Source organism: Bombina bombina, chromosome 10 (genome assembly GCF_027579735.1).
Source record: "Bombina bombina isolate aBomBom1 chromosome 10, aBomBom1.pri, whole genome shotgun sequence".
NCBI classification, from domain to species: domain Eukaryota; kingdom Metazoa; phylum Chordata; class Amphibia; order Anura; family Bombinatoridae; genus Bombina; species Bombina bombina.
The window spans coordinates 111,148,141-111,166,274 of NC_069508.1; the positions used below are offsets into that span (position 1 = coordinate 111,148,141).

Genomic DNA, 18,134 nt, shown 5'->3' on the forward strand with positions numbered 1-18,134 from the left:
ACACTTAGTCCAAATGGTCTAAACAAAGACTATGATCTTCATTTGTTTTTATAAGTATTAATGTAAAGTAATTCTGTAATTTTGTATGATATGTTTTTAATAATATGTGTTGTATCATATGTGTTGTAACATAGTCTAGGGCTAGAATCACTAGATAGGAACTCTCTATCGTATAATGAAAAACTGTGATTTAGATACAAAGATTATTTACTGACCATTCTGACCTGTTAGGGGTCAAAAATCCAAAATGGTAATTTGAATGTATGCAGGTAAATCAAGTTAATTGATACACAGGTGTTCTAAAAGAAGGTGATTTTTCCCATAATCCATTGCATGACTAAGGGTCTGTGTTGACTCGAAACGTTGCTGTTTTTATCTTTGTCTGAAACCTCAATAAAGTGGAATTTTGTATGAAGAAGTGCTGACGCTATCTTGCTTTATCATATATATATATATATATATATATATATATACACACACATACTCATACACACGTCATGTGGTACAAAGCTCATCGTACCACATATCAGAGCTGCAATAAGCTTAAGCAGTCTCGGCTGTAAAGTTAAAAGCATTCCCTGCTAGGAATACCAGAAGTGAGGTGCGTAGTTGCAATTACCAGCATTCTAAATTACCCAAAACCAATGCAATTTATGAACAAATGGTATCCCAGAGAAGCTTTTACAATAATTTGTTTCATGATTGCACAAGCTGTATGTAAATATTTTCTATAAATAAAAAAAAAACATGGAGTGATAGTAAAAATAAGAAAAAATTATCTGGTATAATAGTCAACTTCTTTGAAATTCCCGGTAGCAAAGGGGATAAAGGGATAGAAAGGTCAAAGTTGAAATATGCAGAATCATTTTTTTGCAATATACTTCCTTTAGCAAAAATGTTTAGAGTAAAAGGTATAACTGTTTTTTAGCTGTATATGCAAATATTCTGTGAGTGACCCATGCACCAGCATTCACATTCAAAATTAGTAGTGGCTTGTACGGCACACAGCAAATTAAAGGGATAGGAAAGTCAAAATCAAAACGACATGATTCAGATAGAGCATGTCCTTTTAAGACCCTTTTAAATTCACTTCTATTTTAAAATGTGCCTTGTTCTTAGTATCCCTTGTTGAAAAGAATACACACATATCATACACCAGTGGGAGCTGCTGTTAATTGGTGCCTGCACACTTTTGTCTCTTGTGATTGGCTAACTAGATGTGTTCGGTTTCCTGCCAGTAGTTCAATGCTGTCCCTTCAGCAATGGATAACAAAAGAAATAAGCTATTTTTTGGGGGGTTTACTATCCCTTTAAAGGGACACTGAACCCAAATTTTTTCTTTTGTGATTCACATAGAGCATGCAATTTTAAGCAACTTTCTAATTTACTCCTATTATCAAATTTTCTGCGTTCTCTTGCTATCTTTATTTGAAAAAGAAGGCATCTAAGTTGTTTTTTGGTTCAGTACTCTGGACAGCACTTTTTTATTGGTGGATGAATGTATCCACCAATCAGCAAGAATAACCCAGGTTGATCACCAAAAATGGGCCGGCATCTAAACTTACATTTTTGCATTTCAAATAAAGATACCAAGAGAATGAAGAAAATTTGATAATAGGAGTAAATTAGAAAGTTGCTTAAAAAGTAAAGTAATAAATTTTACTAAAAGCATTTTTATTAATGAAAGTATATTGCAGAACTGAAATTTAAAATTGAAATGCATTCATTTCAGTTTTGACTACAGGGAGCTAGCTAAACACATTGGTAAGACAATGCCAAGAGGCATATATGTATAGTCACCAATCAGCATCTAGTTCCCAGCTCCTGAACCTACCTAGGTATACATTTAACAAGGGATACCAATAGAACAAAACAAATTAGATAAAAGTGAATTGGAAAATTGATTAAAATTGTGTTCTATATCTGAAAAATGTTGGGTTTCATGTTCCTTTAAAGGGATATAAAATCCAAAATGTTTATTTCATGATTCAGATAGAGCATGTGATTTTACCCAACTTTATAATTTACATCTATTATCAGTTTTTCTTCATTCTCATTTTGTTAAAAACAGGGATGTATGCTTAGGAGCTGGCACATTTCTGGAGCACTACACGGCAGCAGTATTGCAAGAATGTTATCTATTTGAAAGAGCAATAGATGGCAGCACTATTTCCTGCTCCAGATGCCTACCTAGGTATCTCTTCCACACAGAATACCAATGGGAACGAAGAAGTGAATTGGAAACTTTTTTTTAAAATGGTAAGTTCTGTCTGAATCATAAAAGAACCATGTTGTTTTTCATATCCCTTTAAGCTCTGTTTTGTTGGACTAGGGTTGGCACACACAATGAACAGATACAGCAGTTTTTACATTCAGGTTTTACTGTAGAGCAGCATGGGCAGAACGTGTCCATTGTAGCTATTTTCCAGTACTTGTTTCATTGAATAGTGTTTTGTTTGCAGTAGTTCCTCCTAAATGAATAGTTGCTTTAGAGAGTGAATGGATATTGACAGCCCAGGGCACACGAGCACTGCTGCAATCATAGCATCTTGACGGTTTGATATTGATTCCAATTCGACCTGCACAGTTGCACAAGCTTCCTACCCCCCTCCATAGTCTGATCAATATACTGAACGACCTTTAAACAGGACCCCAGGACTTACAGAAGCAGAAATATCACTGATAATACCAAAAGGTCGTCTGCTTCTCTAAAAAAAAATACAAATATATCTCTATTAAGAAATCCCACTGTAATTTTAACTTCTAGTTCTAAATGCCCATACAGCTATTGTCTCATTAATCTTTATTTTTAAATATCTACAGAGTAATGCTCCATTAACCTCCTGATTTTACAAATGGGCTGAGTATTTCCTTATTTTACATGCGCGACATAAGTCGTTTAATTCTGTTTGCTGCTTTGCAAAGTAGCTAAGCAAAATAATTTCATAATATATAGCACAACCGATTGTAAATATTCATTTATGTAGTAATTATGTTATCGATTATGCAGAACTTTTATTATTTAGTGATAATTAGTTGCAGATTTGCAAATCACCTTTATATGCCAACAGATCTAATTATTTCATTCAAAATAAACTAGGGCTGACTAACTAAGTCATGCTATGCAGTTAAATGCTCATCAGAGCAAAGTCATTTACAACCAAACAGAAAATATGCAGCTTTTAAAAAACAAAAAACTTGCAAATGTAGGATTTTACACCAATGAAAGCATATTTTTTATAATGCCCAAGAGGGTTAAGGCAGTGCTTGAAAATGAATGGTGGCCACACAAAATAGTGACATTTTGGGCCCAATTTGGACATTTCCACTTAGGGGTGTACTCACTTTTGTTGCCAACGGTTTAGACATGAATGGCTGTGTGTTGAGTTATTTTGAGGGGACAGCACATTTACACTGTTATACAGGCTGTACACTCACTACCTTACATGGTAGCAAAGGATAATTTCTTCAGTGTTGTCACATGAAAGGGTATAATACAATATTTACAAAAATGTGAGGGGTGTATTCACTTTTGTGAGATACTGTGTATATATATATATATATATACACACATTTGAATAATTGGGATAGCTGAAAATCAACAGGATAGTTATGGAGTTATCAATAGTTACACTGAAGAACTAATCCACTATGGAACATTAAAAATACATTTTAGTATAAAAATGACGTGCTCTAATTACTAAGAGTATGTCATTTTAACACTACCGACCATACAAATCTATGTGTTCAACCCCTTTGCAGAGTTAAAGTACAACTCAGGAGCTGCAGAGAACTGTTCTTCCTGAGCAGATGCGTCTGGTTAGCCAATCAGCAGTGACCCAGCAGTTTTCTGCTGCTGGAGTGATATTATGACTGTGTTTAATCACTTTGCAGAGACTTTTATACCCATACGGCCAGATTACAAGGGGAACAGAAAAATGCAAGGAATACGGAGCATTACCATTGCTGGAGTACAGCCCATATCGTTTGCATTTTAGTGGTAGTATTAGAATTCCATGGTTAAGATATATATCATGTGCGTGGTAGTATAACACACCCTTCATGTTAGAAGCTGCAGGCACGTTCTATCCCTAAGATAAAAGATTTCTATAAATCAGTTAAATTCATATAGGATTTTGCTCAAGTACTAAGCTGATGAAGCACAAATATTACACTCAAGTAGTGGGGTTTTTGGTTAAAGGGACAGCAAAGTAAAAATGTAACATTCATGATTCTGATAGAGCATGCATTTTTTTTTTATTTTTATTTTTAAAATATTTGTATTATTGAGAAAAGAGAGATATCGAGACAGCTTATTGGATACATAAGATGGTTCAAAGATAAAAGAAAAGTAAGGAAAACAATAGCATGCCATTAAACAATCTGGAGACCGCGGTAATTCACAGTACACAATACTTTCTCTCTTTCTCGTTTTCCCCTTAATTCCCTAAGCCCCCTTCCAAAAGAAAAGAAAAAAAAATTGGTTCTCATCTACAAGAAAACTTACACAAAACTTACTGCGCTAGCTGTCTGTACAATTTATAAGAATAATTAACCCCAAATAACTGGTGGTAAAAATAACACTTCAATAGGAGTGTAATATATAATTAATATCAGTATTGGTACCTCTAAGATTTATATCTGCTTGAAATAGATATCACAATCAATATAGTTGCAGTTAAACACACTTAGATTACATATTGAAAAATACCAACAGGCATTTACTTCATGACTTAAGGAGTAGGGTAGAAATAATACCAGTAATGTAATAACTCCAATAGGATCTCTTCTATCCTCTCAGTGAATTTCTCCTTAATTTTTGAGGTGGTGGTGCTACTCCTCACAGGGCACTCAGGGGTGCGCTGACATTAACACACTGGAACGAAAAAAGCACAGAGCACATCCACGACTCAAGGTGAATCAAATAACAATTTATTAAGAGCACTTAATATGTTGCACTTACAAGAAGTATTAAAAAATGAAGCCTTTATAAAACCAATTCAACCCGTCAGCTCAACGGACTCAACTTCTGGAGTGATCATCAGCTGGAAACAATGTCCATACTCTGTATCAAGCGTTCCTTACTTGCAGGCTTTTTCTCCCAGCTTCTTTTGAGTTCCAATGCGGCTGCAGGAAACAGTGGTGAGTGTCTCTACAAACGACAGGCTGCTCCTCCGTCTACGCGTTTCATCCTGCCTATTGGGACTTTCTCAAGACCCAGAGATCAGCTAATCCTGTACGGCAGAATCCCCCCTTATGTATGCGCCCCCGACACACCTCTTACGTGTTGCGTTGTGGCGTAGTGGTTTGCTTGCTTACACACCCCTCCGGTGGACCAATATATGCTCAGTATGTCAGAGCCTTATTCTCATTGAATGTCCCTGTATTCATACTACAAAAATATTGCACAGCGGTATTGCCTGAAACGATACTTGCATTAATAATATATATGGGGATCATAAATACTATCGTATTGCTGCAACAGTTATCATTACATAGTGTATTTCAAGCTGGTATAACAGTTGAACCGGAGGAAGAGCGCTATACATAACATGATTCTTCATTCAAAGCTCATAAAATCAACGAACAACAATATATTTAATATTACAATATATAAAAAATTCCACTAATACAGAAACTTCATTAATAAAAAAACAGTTGTAGTTAAGTTATAAATAATTTAATTTCATATAAATGAAAATACATAAATATTCAGAAATTTCTAATAATCATTTATATTAAAAAGTTGATATACAAAATCATTTTAAAAAATTTAATATAAACACCCTTATTTTTATTAAAACATCCCTATCAAGAATCTCATCAAAATTTAATTAATGTGAAATGACAATTGATATTATTCTCTCTAAAGCATGAATGCTTGTAAGTCAAGGTCAATATTTAATCCATTATGGGTTAAGCTGCCCAGCTCTTGTATCCATTTAGTTTCTTTTTGTCTGAGAACAGTTAGTCTTTGGTGAGGATTAACACCTACTGGGACAGTTTCCAAGATACTAATTCTAAGGCTACGTGGGTCTTGCTGATGGTATAATCTAAAATGTTCTGAGACACTATGTGTTTTTAGCCCATTCTCTATGTTATTGATGTGTTCATAACATCTTCTCTTTATTTTTCTCTTAGTTCTGCCCACATAGATTCTCCCACATTCGCAGGTTAAGCCATAAACTACAAATGTGGAGTGGCAATTGCCTCTAGATTTAATTTGTACTTTCTTAGTACCATTCCAGTTCATAATAAAATCTCGACTGTTATACCAGCTTGAAATACACTATGTAATGATAACTGTTGCAGTAATACAATAGTATTTATGATCCCCATATATATTATTAATGCAAGTATCGATTCAGGCAATACCGCTGTGCAGTATTTTTGTAGTATGAATACAGGGACATTCAATGAGAATAAGGCTCTGACGTACTGAGCATATATTGGTCCACCGGAGGGGTGTGTAAGCAAGCAAACCACTACGCCACTACGCAACACGTAAGAGGTGTGTCGGGGGCGCATACATAAGGTAAGATTCCGTTGTACAGGATTAGCTGATCTCTGGGTCTTGAGAAAGTCCCAATAGGCGGGACGAAACGCATAGACGGAGGAGCAGCCTGTCGTTTGTAGAGACACTCACCACTGTTTCCTGCAGCTGCATTGGAACTCAAAAGAAGCTGGGAGAAAAAGCCCGCAAGTAAGGAACGCTTGATAAAGAGTATGGACATTGTTTCCATCTGATGATCACTCCAGAAGTTGAGTCCGTTGAGCTGACGGGTTGAATTGGTTTTATAAAGGCTTCATTTTTTAATACTTCTTGTAAGTGCAACATATTAATTGCTCTTAATAAATTGTTATTTGATTCACCTTGAGTCGTGGATGCGCTCTGTGCTTTTTTCGTTCCAGTCATCTACGAGAAAGATTACTTTCCCAAGGGATATACGGTCAAGATTGATCTTAAGAGTATTCTTAATCCAGTATTCTATTCTTGACCACAGCTGCCTCATCTTTGGACATACCCAAAGCATGTGAATTAGGTCAGCCGCCAGCAACCCACATTTTGGGCACTTGTTGAATTTAAGATTGTGCCATTTAAATCCCTTTTCTGGGGTGTAGCATGATCAGTATATACGTTTTAAATTGGACTCTCTCCAGTTTGCAGATAGCGTGGTTTGTGGGAGTTTTTTTTAAAGATCTTTTTATAAGATCAGAGTGAATGTTACTTTTAGGTATTCAACTCTCCCATTTATGAACTATGTCAGCTATATTCAGATCGCCTCTTTGCGAAGCCAAGAGATCATACCAAATTGAGACTGAAGAGACTTCATTCCTCACCATTACCGACCAGTTGTCAAGTTTTCCCTAAAACCAATTCCAAGTAAAAGAACTGGTCAAATTGAATACGTAGTGCCTTACATGCAGGTAAGCAAAGACATCTCTGTTCCAGAGCATGAACTCCTGTTTTAATGCATCAAAGGTTTTAATATTTTGTGCAGAGTGGTCTTTAAATTGTGCCATTAAGGTCAGGCCTTTTTTATGCCAATTGCGAAAGATTAAGGCTTGTTTGCCCCCTTGGAACTCTGGATTCCCTAGTATTATTTGGTATTTAGGTATGTTTAGATTAACTTTTATAAGCTTTCCAATTTTTTTCCATGCCTGAATAACTGTATATATAGATTTAATTTGTTTCACCTGCTTATTGATTAGGCTGGGGGTGGGGGCAGTGGATAAGAGTGAGTGGGAGATAAGGATATAGTAATCCATATTCGTGATCTAATCTATCACAATTTGCCCTAGTAAAACTAAATTGTATTTACTTAGATCTGGGAGGGCTAAGCCCCCAAATTTTTTTAGGCAGGGACAGTTTGTTAATAGAGATTCTAGTTCTTTTGTTTTGCCAGATGAAGTATTGAAGTGTGATGTTAAGACCTTTAATATCCTTGCTTTTTAATAACACAGGGACATTATGCAAGATATATGATATTTTGGGTAGTAGCACCATCTTAAATAAGGCAATCCGGCCTAATATAGAGAGAGGGAGATTTTGCCAGTTCTTCATATGGTCTTTGATCTGACTGAGGATGGGAGGGGTATTAAGGTTATACCAGTTTTGAGGTTGAGAGGAGATATTAATACCAAGATATTTGAATGAATTTGTTACTATTCTAAAGGGAATCTTTAAGACAGAGTTCTCCTGCTCCTTGTTCCATAATAGTTCTGATTTTGTTGTGTTAATTCTGTAGCCCAAAAATGAGCCAAACATAGGTATAAAATTATCTAGTTTTGAAATATTAACCGAAGTATTAAAAATATATATGAGAACATCATCGGCATATAGTGCAACTTTTAGTTCCTTTTTTCCTATTTTAATTCCTTCTATCTAATGACTGATTTTTATGGCTAGTGGCTCGATAGCAATGTCGAACAGACGTGTGCTCCTTTTCTGGTTTATAGTGGAAGATTCCATGTTGTTAATAAGTAATTTAGTAGATGAGTTATTGTATAAATTTTCAACCAGCCTTGTGAAGTTGTTTTCAAAGCCAAACCAAGACAGTGTGGCTAACAGGTAGCGTCTATTGCAATGATCGCAGCAGCAGAATGGGCATTACTCTTACCCTCCTCTGAGTTTTTAAAGTAATCAATTGTTAGAAAAACTTCTCTAATTTTAGCTGCTGAGTTTCACTTATTAAGGAAGCCTGCCCGATCTTTATGAATAATATCATTTAGTTCCAGTTGTAGACTTTTCGCAAGAATGGAGGTGAGTATTTTATAGTCTGAGTAAAGTGATATGGGTCTATATGATTGTTTTTTTAATGGATCTTTCCCTTGTTTGAGGATTAATATTGTCTGTGAAGCCGCAAAGCTCGTTGGGATTTGCTTATTCTCTGTATAAAAATAGTTAAAAAGTCTAGTTAAGTGAGGGGCAATTGATGGGGCAAGAATCTTGTAAAATTCATTTGGAAGTGCGTCAGGGCCAGGGGCTTTGTTTGATTCTAAAGAGCGTATGCACCGTGTAATTTCTAGCTCGGTAATGGGTGAGTTAATTCTTGCGATTGAATCATTGTTTAAAACTGGATTTGTAAAGTCTTTCCAGATTTCCTCACTATGTAATTTATCAGAGTCTCTGAATTAATATAAATCTGAAAAATAATCATAGAATAAATCTGAAATTTCTTTCGAGGTTTTAGATGTTTTTTCTTTATCTTGAATTAGATCAATCAAAGAGGTCTTTCTTTCATGTAATTAGCAAGAGTCCATGAGCTAGTGACGTATGGGATATACATTCCTACCAGGAGGGGCAAAGTTTCCCAAACCTCAAAATGCCTATAAATACACCCCTCACCACACCCACAAATCAGTTTTACAAACTTTGCCTCCCGTGGAGGTGGTGAAGTAAGTTTGTGCTAGATTCTACGTTGATATGCGCTCCGCAGCAGGTTGGAGCCCGGTTTTCCTCTCAGCGTGCAGTGAATGTCAGAGGGATGTGAAGAGAGTATTGCCTATTTGAATTCAATGATCTCCTTCTACGGGGTCTATTTCATAGGTTCTCTGTTATCGGTCGTAGAGATTCATCTCTTACCTCCCTTTTCAGATCGACGATATACTCTTATATACCATTACCTCTACTGATTCTCGTTTCAGTACTGGTTTGGCTTTCTACTACATGTAGATGAGTGTCCTGGGGTAAGTAAATCTTATTTTTGTGACACTCTAAGCTATGGTTGGGCGCTTTTATATAAAGTTCTAAATATTTGTGTTTAAACATTTATTTGCCTTGATTCAGGATGTTCAATATTCCTTATTTCAGACAGTCAGTTTCATTATTTGGGATAATGCATTTGAATAATCAATTTTTTTCTTACCTTAAAATTTGACTTTTTTCTCTGTGGGCTGTTAGGCTCGCGGGGGCTGAAAATGCTTCATTTTATTGTGTCATTCTTGGCGTGGACTTTTTTGGCGCAAAAAAATTTCTAAGTTATTTCCGGCGTCGTACTTGTCACCGGAAGTTGCGTCATTTTTGACGTTTTTGCGCCAAAAGTGTCAGCGTTACCGGATGTGGCGTCATTTTTGACGCTAAAAGCATTTAGGCACCAAATAATGTGGGCGTCTTTTTTGGCGCTAAAAAATATGGGCGTCGTTATTGTCTCCACATTATTTAAATCTCATTGTTTATTGCTTCTGGTTGCTAGAAGCTTGTTCATTGGCATTTTTTTCCCATTCCTGAAGCTGTCATTTAAGGAATTTGATCAATTTTGCTTTATATGTTGTTTTTTCTATTACATATTGCAAGATGCCTCAGATTGACCCTGGATCAAAAGCTACTTCTGGAAAAACGCTTTACTGAGTTCAGTTCTACCAAAGCTAAGTTCATTTATTTTAAATGTTATAAATGTTTATCTTTAGCTATGGTTTGTAATAAGTTATTATGATATACTTTTACATGCAGAATCCATTAGTATTTATGCTTTATTGCCATTCTTACATCTTATGTACAAGAAATATTTAAAAGATTTATAAGAAATATTTTTCTGATTCTATTTTAAAGGCTTTGTCTGACTTCGTGCCTTCTAATAAAATTTTTAGGTCTCTTTCACTTCTTTTTTAATTATTGAAGTTTCAAATGACCAACAACATACTGTTTTATCCTTCTCTGATGATGTTGTTTCTCTTTCAGAATTTTCTTCATCAGATATTGACACTAACAAATCTACTTTTTTATTATTTCTTTATTAAAGTACATTTGTTCTTTGTTGAAAAGGTGTTGATTATTTTGGATATTAAGGTAACTAGTTCTTTAAGACTAGCTGACACTATTTCTGCTTATTTATTCTTCTGTGTTTTCAGAAGTTTTCTTTCCAATTCCTCATACTAGGGAATGGAATAGGCTGAGAATTTTATTTTATTCCTTCTTCTAAGGTTTTAAACTATATTCTTTGCCAGCAGTTAAATTCAATTTGGAGGGTTCTACAATTTATTGGGGCTATCTCTACTCCTACTAATTATGCTATTGTTTCTATAGCAAAATAGTATTTATTTTCCTTTAGATGGTTGTATCTTATTTATGGAAAATTATTTAGTTTCAGGTACTTTTCTTGGTCCTGTGATTTATTTGGATGTTGCAATTGCTTAATTTTTGTTCTGTTTTACTTTAAGATCAAGTATCAGATTATGATTTATTTTAGCATTCTTAAGGGACAACATTTACTAGACTAGGTGCTGTTACATTTGTCTTGTTTTGCATTTATTGATTATGCAAGTCCACTGTATTGACTGTTCCTTTAACTGGTCTATCATGCTAATAATTTCATTTGTGTCTTCATTTTATTGAATATTTTCACAAATGAGGGTTAATCTATGTCTTTAGCTATTTTAGCTAGAAGAATTTTGTGATTTTTTTAAAAAAAAAATCAAAAAAAAAATCCATATTTCTTTTGTTCTAAGATAATCAATTATTTGTTTTATAATTGGATTCAATTCTTAACTGTTACTCTGGGCTTCAAAATTGAGTTCTAAGACTAAAACTTTAAGCTTATACTAGTTTGGTTGTTCTTATTAAGGAACGAATTCCTGAGTTCTTTCCCAAGTAACATGTTTATAATTGGGGTTAGAAATCAGCTCCCTAATATTGCGATGTATGTGCCGTATTCCAGCTTGGCTGGTAAAGGGCAGGTTAAGACTTCTTTGAAATTTATTTGGTTCTATTTTGTCCAAATTTCTTTGATTTTATTCCAGTAAGGCTAACACTTTCTTTTAGTGTGTTTCTGTCCTATATATTTTGGGTACTGTTGAAGCATGGCTGGGCACCCATGGGGTTCAAACGCTGCTCAGACCTGGAATCTTCTGGGGTATTTCTTCCAGTTCTTTTTTTGGAACCGGGTTTGGAGTTTTATTCAAACTATTTTGCCTTTTTATGGTCATTGATAGCATTATTTGTTTTCATTAGATACAATAAATGCATATTTTCATTTTTCTGTTTTCATTCAGATTATTTTCTGAGGATGCGGAATCTCATATGATTCACTTGCCCTTTCGAAAGCTCTTGATTCCTCACACAAGGGTCACCTTTTTTAGGTTTCCAGATAGTTTGTGTCAATGTCTTTGTCTCTATCAGACAAGGGATAATTCTATTGGGTTCCGTCTGTCGGTACCTTTAGTCTCTATTATTTCCTTCAGTTGCTATATATGCATAGAAGTTTAGGTCTTATGGCCACAGCATTGGATTCAATTCCCTTTGCTCATTTTCACTAGAAAGAACCTTTCCAGTCTTTTATGAGTGTTGTTTCTTCTAGAACATGGTTGGAGGATCAATTTACCAAAAAGTTAGTTGATTCCTCAGACAAGGGTAACCTTTTTAGGCTTCCTGATAGATTCAGTGTCCTTGACTCTGTCTCTGACGGACAAGAGACGTCTGAAATTGGTTTCAGCTTGTCGAAACCTTCAGTCTCAATCTTTCCCTTCGGTAGCCTTATGCATGGAAATTCTAGGTCTTATGACTGCTGCATTGGACGCGGTCCCCTTTGCTCATTTTCACATGGGACCTCTTCAGCTCTGTATGCTGAACCAGTGGTGCAGGGATTATACAAAGATATCAATTAATATCTTTAAAACCGATTGTATGACACTCTCTGACGTGGTGGACAGACCTCCGTCGTTTAGTTCAGGGGGCTTCTTTTGTTCTTCCAACCTGGACTGTGATTTCAACAGATGCAAGTCTGACAGGTTGGGGAGCTGTTTGGGGGTCTCTGACAGCACAAGGGGTTTGGGAATCTCAGGAGGTGAGATTACCAATCAATATTTTGGAACTCCGTGCAATTTTCAGAGCTCTTCAGTCATGGCCTCCTCTAAAGAGAGAGTCGTTCATTTGTTTTCAGACGGACAATGTCACAACTGTGGCATATGTCAATCATCAAGGAGGGACTTACAGTCCTCTGGCTATGAAAGAAGTATCTCGAATTCTGGTATGGGCGGAATCCAGCTCCTGTCTAATTTCTGCGGTTCATATCCCAGGTATAGACAATTGGGCAGCGGATTATCTTAGTCGCCAAATGTTACATCCGGGCGAATGGTCTCTTCACCCAGAGGTATTTCTTCAGATTATTCAAATATGGGGACTTCCAGAAATAGATCTGATGGCTTCTCATCTAAACAAGAAACTTCCCAGGTATCTGTCCAGATCCAGGGATCCTCAGGCGGAGGCAGTGGATGCATTGTCACTTCCTTGGAAGTATCATCCTGCCTATATCTTTCCGCCTCTAGTTCTTCTTCCAAGAGTAATTTCCAAGATTCTAAAGGAGTGCTCGTTTTTTCTGCTGGTGGCTCCAGCATGGCCTCACAGGTTTTGGTATGCAGATTTTGTCCAGATGGCCACTTGCCAACCGTGGACTCTTCCGTTAAGACCAGACCTTCTTTCACAAGGTCCTTTTTTCCATCAGGTATGAAGGTATGGAGATTGAACGCTTGATTCTCAGTCATAGAGGTTTCTCTGACTTTCTGATTAATACTATGTTACAGGCTCGTATATCTGTATTTAGGAAGATATATTATCGAGTCTGGAAGATTTACATTTCTTTACAGTTTCTTCAGGATGGTTTGGATAAAGGTTTGTCTGCAAGTTCCTTGAAAGGACAAATCTCTGCTCTTTCTGTTCTTTTTCACAGAAAGATTGCTAGTCTTCCTGATATTCATTGTTTTGTACAAGCTTTGGTTCGTATAAAACCTGTTATTAAGTCAATTTCTCCTCCTTGGAGTTTGAATTTGGTTCTGGGGGCTCTTCAAGCTCCTCCGTTTGAACCTATGCATTCGCTGGACATTAAATTACTTCCTTGGAAAGTTTTGTTTCTTTTGGCCATCTCTTCTGCTAGAAGAGTTTCTGATTTATCTGCTCTTTCTTGTGAGTCTCCTTTTCTGATTTTTCATCAGGATAAGGCGGTGTTGCGAACTTCTTTTAAATTTTTACCTAAGGTTGTGAATTCTAACAACATTAGTAGAGAAATTGTGGTTCCTTCATTGTGTCCTAATCCTAAGAATTCTAAGGAAAGATCGTTGCATTCTTTGGATGTAGTTAGAGCTTTGAAATATTATGTTGAAGCTACTAAAAATTTCTGAAAGACTTCTAGTCTATTTGTTATCTTTTCTGGTTCTAGGAAAGGTCAGAAGGCCTCTGCCATTTCTTTGGCGTCTTGGTTAAAGTCTTTGATTCATCATGCTTATGTCGAGTCGGGTAAAACTCTGCCTCAAAGGATTACAGCTCATTCTACTAGGTCAGTTTCTACTTCCTGGGCGTTTAGGAATGCAGCTTCGGTTGATCAGATTTGCAAAGCAGCAACTTGGTCTTCTTTGCATACTTTTACTAAATTCTACCATTTTTATGTGTTTTCTTCTTCTGAAGCAGTTTTTGGTAGAAAAGTACTTCAGGCAGCTGTTTCAGTTTGATTCTTCTGCTTATAATTTCAGGGTTTTTTTTCATTATAAGATTTAAACTTTATTTTGGGTGTGGAATATTTTCAGCGGAATTGGCTGTCTTTATTTTATCCCTCCCTCTCTAGTGACTCTTGCGTGGAAGATCCACATCTTGGGTATTCATTATCCCATACGTCACTAGCTCATGGACTCTTGCTAATTACATGAAAGAAAACATAATTTATGTAAGAACTTACCTGATAAATTCATTTCTTTCATATTAGCAAGAGTCCATGAGGCCCACCCTTTTTTTGTGGTGGTTATGATTTTTTTGTATAAAGCACAATTATTCCAATTCCTTATTTTTTATGCTTTCGCACTTTTGTCTTATCACCCCACTTCTTGGCTATGCGTTAAACTGATTTGTGGGTGTGGTGAGGGGTGTATTTATAGGCATTTTGAGGTTTGGGAAACTTTGCCCCTCCTGGTAGGAATGTATATCCCATACGTCACTAGCTCATGGACTCTTGCTAATATGAAAGAAATTAATTTATCAGGTAAGTTCTTACATAAATTATGTTTTTTGCCATTTTTTTACTAGATTGGCTAATAATTTACCGGCCTTGTTGCCATGCCTGTCAAATTTTGCCTGCATTTTTAGGTCTAATTGGGTTGTGTTATGAAGTGAAAAGGTATCCCTTTCTTTTTTAGCTCTTGTATATCTTAACCAATGTTCCTCAGTTTTTAAGTGTAGGTAGTGATTGTAAGAGTTAACCAACGCTTTCAAAACTTCTCTCTTTCTCTGGCTCTACATTTTTCTTTCAGTTTTACAGTATAGGCTATAATCTCGCCCTCAAGTACGGTCTTTGCTGCCTCCCAGAAAATTAAAGGATTATTTACTAACTCTTGATTAAAATGCGAGTACTCCACCAGTCTTCCACTTCACCAGTTCTTAACCTTTTGAGTGCTAAGCACTTTCCCACCTGGGTGCTAAGCTGTTTTAAGTTTTTTTTTGTTGTTTTTTTAAATTTTTTTTTTTTAACTTTTTTTTTTCAGATCCCCAAGATTTACACTGTTGGAAAGGTTAGGTTATTACCTTTCCAACGGTGGGTCTTGGGGGTCTGTAGCTGCTTAGATACCTGAGATACAGGCTTCTAAGCAGCATGTCCCCTGTTCCTATACTTTACATTGTGAATTTTAAATAAAGTTGCTGGTGACATCATCACGTCATTGTGCGTTACGTCACTGCGCATAACTTGAAACCCCGGCGATGCCTGTCACTATGCAGGCCCGATCACCAGGGAAGGAGCGGGTGGGAGCCCCCAGATCTCCCTCAAGGTGGGAGAGTGCTAGCGTTGTTAGCACTCAAGGGGTTAAACTTAAGATTCTTAGTTAAAAAATTTGGAAAAAAGAAACTCGATAAATGAGGATAAGTTTTATTTGTTGGAATTTCTAGTGTAATCGGTGCATGGTCTGAGATACAAATTGGTGTTAGACTAGCCTTTATCCCCATCTTGTATAGATTTTCATTTATCAAGAACATGTCAATTCTGGAAAAGGATTTAAAGGTTTTTAAAAAAGGGGGGTAAATGTTTGCGCTAACTAATATCCTATATTGCCACTCTTGATACGTATCTCCTCCTTTAAAGTTTTTTGAATAGCATGTATAATCTCGTGTATCGGGATTCTGTGCCCTCCATACGTCTCTGACAGCTAGATTTTTAAAGATGGTTTTGAACATTTTAGTCTCTAGTGCATATTTTTTTGTCTTGTTTTGCTTTAACTTACTCCTAAGTCTGTCTAATAGGTTTTGTGGGGACATATTAAAGTCCCCTTCTAATATGAGGTTACCTTTCATGTTTTGCAATATATTTGACTGGAGAGAGTCCCAAAAATTTGAGTCAAACTTGTTTGGGGCGTATATATTACATAACGTATAAATGAAATTTGATATTTTCAGTTTTAATATTAAGAATCTACTGTCCCGGTATATTTATTCTGATAAAATCTCATACCCAAGATTTTTACCTAGCAGGATTACCAACCCTCTTTTCCTTGCTATGCTTGGAGTGGCAAGGACTTCTCCTACCCAAAACAAATCTTAATTTAGCGGATTCTACTGAGTTTAGGTGCGTTAGGTGGTACTGCTGACATTCCAAGATGTGATATTAAGGTACTTTACATTAGCCATTATTTGCAAGGGATCTTAGTAAATAACAGCGAGAGAAAAGAGAAGAAAAAAAAATTCCACAGAGGGGGAAAGTTTGAAGATACATATGTAGGAAGGGGGAAGTCATAAAATAAATTCTGTACACAACCTCAAAATAACCCAATTTAGGAACCACCCAGACCTTGCAACAGCAGGGTAAATCACATTTTCAGCTTTGGTTTTGACATTTATCATCCAAAACCTTCTCTGCCTCTAGGGCAGAGTAAAAAAAATGAGTTTGGCCCTCCAAGACCACTCTTAGTCTGGTTGGATAAATTACCGTGGCCTGAAGGCCTGCCTTAATCATTTTTCCACAGACTGGGGATAGCTCTCTCCTTTTCACTGACATTTTTAAAGAGAAATCTTGGAATAGTAAGATTTTAGAATCATCTACAAGTATTGGTTGATTTTTTCTAAAGTATTGCAGGAGCATTACTTTGTCCTGGAAATTCAGGAGTTTGGCTATAATGGGTCTTGGTTTAGGAATCCCTTTGAGGTTAGAAGATGGCTTCCCCAGTCTGTGTGCTCTTTCGATTATGATTGGTGGAACTGAGGAGGGGATACTCAGTAAATGCGGGAGTGTGTGAGTGGTAAATGTTATCAGATCTTCATACATTTTGTCTTTGGGAACCCCAATAATGCTAATATTGTTTCTTCTTGACCTGCTTTCTAGCTCTTCTATTCTGTTCTGTAACTTGGTAATAATAGTGTGGTTACTCTCTATCTTAGAATTATGGGATACTGTTAAATCCTCCAAGTTGGAGATGCTTTGCTCAGATTCTTGTGGAAAACTGTCCAACTTCCAATCTTGCTTGATTTCTGCTTTAAGTAAATTAAACTTAGGGGTCAGAGCTTCAATAATGTTGTCCACTACAATTTGATTGTCTTGAAATCCATTGCGTCTAATAATATTATCTGATTCTGGATGTACTTCGACCAGAGGGCATAACTAGAACCCACAGGGCCCAGGTGCAAGAATCTAAGAAGGGCCCCCCCTACCCTGAATCAGATTACATGCCTGCAAAAGGAGGTACCCTGTGCCCACAGTCTGTGAGATGGTCTGACCCCCTAGTACTGTATATAGTGACACTCTTAACCCACCAGTAATGTATATAGTGACTTAGTGACAGTCTGTAATCTGCCGGTGTGATGGCTGGCCTGACCTTACCCACCCCAGTACTTTATAGAGTGACCACATTAGTCTGTGACATGGTCCAGCCCACCTGTACTGTATATAGTGGTACTGTATAGTGACACTGTTTACCCCACCCCCCCATGCTGTAGTAACAAGGTCTGTTTTTTGCTGGTTCCACAAACATACATACACGCATAAATACACACACAGTCACATACATACATACATACATACACACACATAAACACCAATGGGTAAAACAGAAACACTAACCCCTGTAGTCAGACATAATGTTACACTCACATGATATCAGTGCAGGCAGTGGCAGGTCAACATTTTTTATTGAAAAAAAAATATATATTTTTTTTTTAAGCTGGGCCCCCA

General features: G+C 36.4%; 1 long non-coding RNA gene across 1 annotated transcript in view; it reads left to right on the top strand.

The window, feature by feature from the left end:
• LOC128641247 (uncharacterized) overlaps positions 1–18,134 on the top strand; it is a 33,781-nt gene that overhangs the window by 14,871 nt on the left and 776 nt on the right. Inside the window, exon 2 of the long non-coding RNA XR_008399459.1 lies at positions 2,072–2,259. This is a non-coding gene — a long non-coding RNA (uncharacterized LOC128641247). The remainder of the gene's footprint in view (positions 1–2,071; positions 2,260–18,134) is intronic.